The following is a 6,875-nucleotide window of genomic DNA, read 5'->3' on the forward strand; positions in this document are numbered from 1 at the left end:
TTTTTATTATAAGATCAGGATTAATGTACACTAATTGGTTACGGAATTCTTGGCCAGATTTACATTATCTGTAGCCATTATTTTAGATGCTTTTATCTCAAATTATCCATAAAATGGTCAAAACATTTTGACAAGGGGCCCTCTGTAAATGCACTCTGGGAGTTGAAGATACTTCAGGGGTCCCACCACTTTCCCCAGTAACAGAGTCTTCTCGACCCTGAAATCTTCAAAAAGTGTCTTGCCACATAATAGAGAACTAAAAGGCAGGACCATAAGTGGGGAGAGGAAGCTGAAGAGCCTTGTAAAAATGCTCATCAGAGGAACAAGACTTCAGCATATACAAGAGCACTGTTGGCATCAATGCCTAAGCTGTAACATTTGCTTCCTCGCTCTATGGTCGAGACGCTTTACAAAGTTTTACAGACTGTTGCCAAAGATTGGCCCATATAAATCCAAAATGACACTTAGTAAAATTCATAAAACGCAAAATAATTCTGTCAAACGATCAGAAGAAAAATTAAAGAGCCCTCATAAGCAGTTACAGGCTGCAGTTGTGCTCCCGTGGCATTACTTCCAAAGGTAATCCAGTTGGGGAATACGTTTAAAACACGACCATGTTCTCCTCCCGCTGGCCTGAGGCTTTCACCCTTCGCTTAGAGGACAGCCACACGAGCTGCTGACTTGACATCAGCACAATGGAGGGGCAGCCCTGCTGCCGACCGAGGGTTTCCACTCCACTGGTGCTAAGCCCCACCAGGTTCCCAAACCACATCCACCCCCTTGGCTCCCTGCGGGAGACCTCCACCACCCTGCTGTGCTGGTGGCTGGAACAACGTGGTTATTGGGGAGAAAGCTCTGGTGGGAGAGGGAGAGAAGTAACAAAGAGTGTGAGAAAACAGAAAAACAGTACTAAAAAAAAGATAAATGGTTTATCAGAAGTCACACTCAGCAACAGACTACTCTCAGTCCTAATACGGCCATCTGTTGTTATTCCAAGCTAAACACAGTCGATAACATCACATGAAATACCAGGACAACATCTGAAGATTTAGTGGGCAGGAGTTTCATCTCCAGACACAAATTCCCCATCTCCTTAAATGTCATAGTAAAAATTCTAAACCTGGAGCATGTTTAACATATTTTTAGGACAGAAGCAATGTACCATGGTCCTCCAGCCTGACCTTGCCGTAGCAGCCATTTCATCTAAAAATTTCTACATTAAAGACTGAGGCATGTCTCTAAACGGGGTGTATATTGTAGAAAGCTAGTCTGGTTTTTAAAAATAGGTATTGCCTAGCTTTAATGTACTGGTTCCTTCCCTTCTTCCTAACACAGGTTTTGCTCAAGCAGTTTGCTTTTGCCATTACATTTTACTACAACAGCAGAATGACAGCAGAAGAACAGCCTGATTATTTCCTTCTTTTTCATCTGAAAATTGCTCAACTGCTCCTACGTAAGCCATCAAAACAGACGTCACTGAACCCAGACCCATGTACAAAAAAACCAGCGTCACAACTAGCTTCAACTTTGCTCTCTCTGTTACCAGGAAACTAAATAAATCAAGAAGCCTAAAAAGCCTCTAAGCTTCTCCTACAGGACTTCTACACAGCGGTCAGCTCCAGCTGTGTTTCCACCCTACACCACGGTACGTTTCGCTGTTGTGATACATGGGCTGCAGATGAAGGAATGCCTCCCAGATCCAGTTTGTTTGTTTCAAGAATTCATTAGCAAAACCGTAAAGAAAAATAGATACACCAAGAGAGTCATGAGAGATTCTCAGCTAAACATAATAGCTAGCACTTTATTATTTTTACTCACCAACTGGTTGCTCTCAAAACCTTCACGAGAGACAAACACCCTGTGTGGCTAAGAATTTTGAATCTTCACTGAAACAGAACCAGAGAGAACACAAAGGAACTGCTGAACTCCTACTCAATGACCTTAGCCTTAGCCTCAACTTTGATCTCATTCCTGGGGATGTTAATCTCCTGGACACAATTAAATATAAGTGACATGTATATAAATACTGTATTATAAAAAGTTGATATTTAGCTTCTAAGCGCCCAAGAATTTCTGAGAAACCAGAGAAAGTTTTGGATTCTTTATTACTTCCAAAGAGAGAGGAAATAAAGTTTTTCTTAAACCTCTAGTGCAAAAATTCACAAAACAAAACCCAGGAAATAGACTAACAGAGACCAATATGAACAAAACCACCCAGACCAGCTGGACACAGAAGGTGGCCAGTTTTCCTTTCAATCCATGATGTTGACCATGGAACGTTCTCCATAGTTTGTAGCAAACCCTGAAATTGTATTTCCTGTTCACTATGAACCATTTCTTACAGCAGGTCTATTAGGATCTGTAAGGTACCTAAACTGAGCCTTTTTCTGAAGGTAATACACAACGGCAACATCTGCAGACCTGTAATTCTTTGTAGGCTTTGCCCACAAGAGCCTTATTGAGCTACTGAAAGTTGAGGAACACCGTTAGGTACATTGACTCTGTTTGACAATCCACTTGAATCTTTTTTTCCAAGAAGCATGCAGCAACACCACAAGACAAATTAAAAACTCTGATTGCCATATCTTGAAGCATATTTCACTTAGTGTCTTAGATCACAGCCCAGTTAGAATCACATCCGAATACCTCTGTGCAGTTTATCTCCAATTCTGTAAATTACACACCTTGAAGGTTAGAGGACTATTGCCATTTCTCTTTATATTTCAGCAATATTTAAACATGAAACCTTGTATAGGTAAGTAAATAAACAGAATACTGACAATAAACATCATACTGGTCTTGTGATTGAGACTAAAAATGGAAGCCTCTGAAACATCACTAACATACACTTATTTTTTAGTCTAAATATTTAAGGACTTTACAACTCAGTGAAAAATGAAGTGTCAAAGATTAAAGAAAAATGTCAAATATATCTTTGAAATTCCTCATTAAGTTTCCCCAGTCATATTTCAAAAGATTCTAAATATTTATAACTTTCTGAACTATTGGACATGAATTTATCATTTGACACAGAACTACTTCTGCAAGTTGCTTTGGCGGTGCAGTGAGAAAAGAAAAGAAAAGCTTAAGAGAAGTTTCATTTCATCCATGAATGAGTTAATACAGGAGGAATGCAGATCTCTAATTGCACAATTTGCAGTCGTTTCTGAAGGGACTGCGTGCAACAGAAGGGCAAAAACACAGAAGATGGAAAACCTGCGGAGAAAAATGCAACAAACTGACATATTGCGGTGCAGACTAAGGAACAGAAACCCCATCTCTTCCTCTCTCAACAGAAAGGACACGATCTATTCCTGTGCCAGGAATTTCCTGCAACTATCTCATGTGCAACACAGAACTTCTAGGAGGGCTCCCCCTGTTAGGGGATGAGGGTGAGCGCTGCCAAAAGCGGATGAACTCGAGGGATAAGCACCAACTGAGCAACACTGCCACCAATACCCGCTCACAGCGAATGTAGACGTGGCCCCAGTCAAGTAAAATAGCATTGGCAATCTGAAAACAGAAATAACAGCAAAAGGTGGGGATAAAAAATATCTATGCATGGTTCAAATATTCCAGTTATGGTGGACCAGGAGTGGGGTCAAGCAAGACTGAGGGTTTACCAGTTGTTAACACAGGAGAGGAGCTGGAGCTGGGCGCCAGGCAGAGATCTGCACAAAAAGCCCAGCCAGAAGCATACAGTGAAGAACTTGCTGCAGATCTGTAACAGATATACAACAGGAGGATATGCTTCTCAGAAATGATTCAAATCTGGGAAAGTTAAAAAAAAAAAAAAAATCACAAAAGGCAGAGAAGCTTTCTGGCCATCTGAAATGCAACAATGCACCAAGCACACACACGTGCTATGCAAGCCTGCACGCAGCTGAACTCGGATCATCTTCCTCTGCAAGTTCCTAAGAAAACTCTGGTTTCATCTGTACTTAAAAAAATCATCTCCTTTTCAATTAGATATGAATGCGTTTATACAGCTTTCATCAGAGCTACCCGCAGGCAACAGTACAGCCTTCAGCTCCTGCTTCATCAAGGTGCCTCCCCCTCCCAATTTATTTAATTTAGCCATTCTAGTTGCTAAAGAGATGATTTTGTCATATAAATTACATTATAGCATCCACTGAGGCATTCCAGAGAAGTGGGAACACTTGATTTTCACTTTGACCAAAACATCTCTTTACCACGGTACCCAACAGCGATGCTTCTCAGATGGTAAGATCTGGGAAGAGAAGTTATAAAAAGGTAACGCAGAACTCAAACTGACAACGCTACACTTCTGTAACTCTGATACTTCCCCCACACTGAAGCGACTGAGAAATAGTGTCTACTGTGCTGTGAAAGAGAAAATGTGAAAAGTAAACAAAAAACCCCAAACCTCTTTCAAGATAATGCTTCATCTCCAGCACAGGCTTTCATCAGTAACTGACGCTGGTGACTAGCAGATGGTTCTGATAGATGCACTCTCTATTTTTTTTTCCTAGAAGTTTTAATTCTGTTCTTTAAATTCAGAGACGTGACATGAAGTTTTTTTTTTTTCCCCATTTATGATTCAGACATACTGCCAATAGCCCCATCTCCAGAAAGTGGTAATAATTCCAGCCACCTTTCAACAAGGAAAGAAATAGCTCAAGTGCCAATGGTGACGGGAAACAAGCTTCATCTGTACCATCAGAAAGAGTGAACGCTGGCTGCATTTAATGCAACAGAAATTTTGGTAAAGACTTCAAGTACAGTTAGATTAATGTCAGGAGAGCCTTCAAGATTTATAAAATAAAACAGAAGTTCATTAGACATAGTTGAGCTTAAGGAAAACAGATTTCAAATGCTCGTGAGCCCAATACAGTATTGTCCTCTCTTGATTTCTGCTTTTTGTGTATTTTCATGTGCTCTACTCTCTCAGTACTCTCAGGGGTGACAACGGGGAGGTGGCCAGAAGAGGAAACAGAATTACCATAGCTGGATTAATCTTTATTTTCTACTATATACTTTTCTGAAAAAAAAAAAAAAAACATATCAAAAGTCAATTGCAAATGAATACAGCACGGAATCTTACTGAATGTTTCCTTTAAGAAGGAGAAATAAGGAACAAGTGAAAATTACTGTGCTGGTAATACTATTGTATGATCCGAACACACTTTAAGTCAAGTATTTCTATTAATTTCTGGCAGCAGCTTGCTTTCTTTCTTTGGCCCCTAAGTAGCTGTATCTTAAAGATATGAATGCTTTTTATTTTTTTAAATAAATATGAATTGATTCACAGTTCACTGAGGACTCGATTCCCAGCTGAAGCCTGGCGAGCACCAGCAATTCATGGAATGTAATGGCCGGTGATACACGGGGGGTGACACCATGATCTCATGGTCTCTTCTGGCCTTAAACTCCAGGACTCGATTACACCCTTGTCCAGCTGAAGCCCTTGGAAGTGAACTCCGTTTCCATTTTAACGCAGAACTATAAGATGAAGTTAGAGAAAGTACACACATCTGACTGAAAGTTGGAAGGTGAACACTTGTGATAACAAAAAGCAGCTGCACGAAGAAAGATTTAAAGTAACAGCACACACACTTTAAACAGTGTGCTAGACAATACCTTCACTAAATTAGCCAAGAAAAAAACTGGAGTATTTACAGGGCAGTAGAACTTTGCAGGGTTAACTGTGCTTCCGTCTAGAGAGCAAGCAAGCAGGGAGCGGGCAGGCACACACTGCTATGTTCACAGAGCCGCTATACTGTCCGGGAAGGGTGTTTACAGGATCTGCACATCCTGCACAGCTACAGGAGCACACACTATAGTACTGCGACACTGAATCGATTAACCCTCTCTGGCTCTTTTCCAGGCAAACCCCCACTCATTCACTTCCCTGCTTTTCAAGCACCGGAGCTGGATACACCACAAAGAGTCAACCAACACGCAAGGGTCGCAGCAGCCTGCAAGCTTTGCTAATGAACAAAGAGAAAACTGCACACAGACTCTGCTAATCACTTAGGTAAAATCACCGAATAGAAGAGAAAGGACAGCAAAAAAGAACACAACCTTATTTCTGTCTTTTTAAAATGCAGCAAGAGTTATTCTTCTCCCTTCAAGAGTTGGAGAAAAGACCTGGGTAAGAAACAGTTTTCCCAAAATAGAAATTCTTAATCTTGGTGTTAGAAGAAATGTAAGTGCTAAACAAAAGCACACAAAGAGACAAACTTTAGAAAAATTATAAAAAAACCCAAACCAAATGAACAATTTGTTTTCCAGAAAGTAGTGAAAAAAATCTTATCTTAAAACCCACCATGTGATGAAAAAGAAAATTTACAAAGGATCTTCCCGGATGCGAAGTGAACTCTACTAGAATGCAAGAGAAAGAGGTAAGGCTTTCTTCACCTGAAAATTGCAACACATCAAATCTTCTCAATAACTGAGCGTTCATTCAGCTTAACGCTGTGACAGCTGCTTTAGTCTCTGCTTAAAAGGGGAAATGTAAGCGTTAAGTCTGCAGCAGAGTTGAGAGAGACAAAGAGAGAGGGAGAGAAAAGGCTGTGCTTAATAAAAGCCCTGCTCAGATTACAAAAACAAGCGGTTTACTCACCCCCCCTTCAAGTAATGGGTAAATTTAGATGTCTCAGTTCCATAAATCTTTACAGTCCCCTTGAGACTGTCACCAGTGTTTTATTGTCTACAGTTTCCTGACCCTCACCTGATAAATGAGGAACTGTAGACACTAAAACAGAGACCTCATACATCATTTCTGAAGATATTTTTGGGGTGACCCTCTGTGGAGAAATAGGATTCTTAATAAGGGGAAATATGGGAACTGCCGCCTGCCTACGCACACACTGCTGGAGACCAGACACTCGGGAGAGGAGGAGTTGCATATC

This window comes from Pterocles gutturalis, unplaced genomic scaffold (genome assembly GCF_000699245.1).
Source record: "Pterocles gutturalis isolate BGI_N339 unplaced genomic scaffold, ASM69924v1 scaffold17389, whole genome shotgun sequence".
In the NCBI taxonomy this organism is placed as follows: domain Eukaryota; kingdom Metazoa; phylum Chordata; class Aves; order Pterocliformes; family Pteroclidae; genus Pterocles; species Pterocles gutturalis.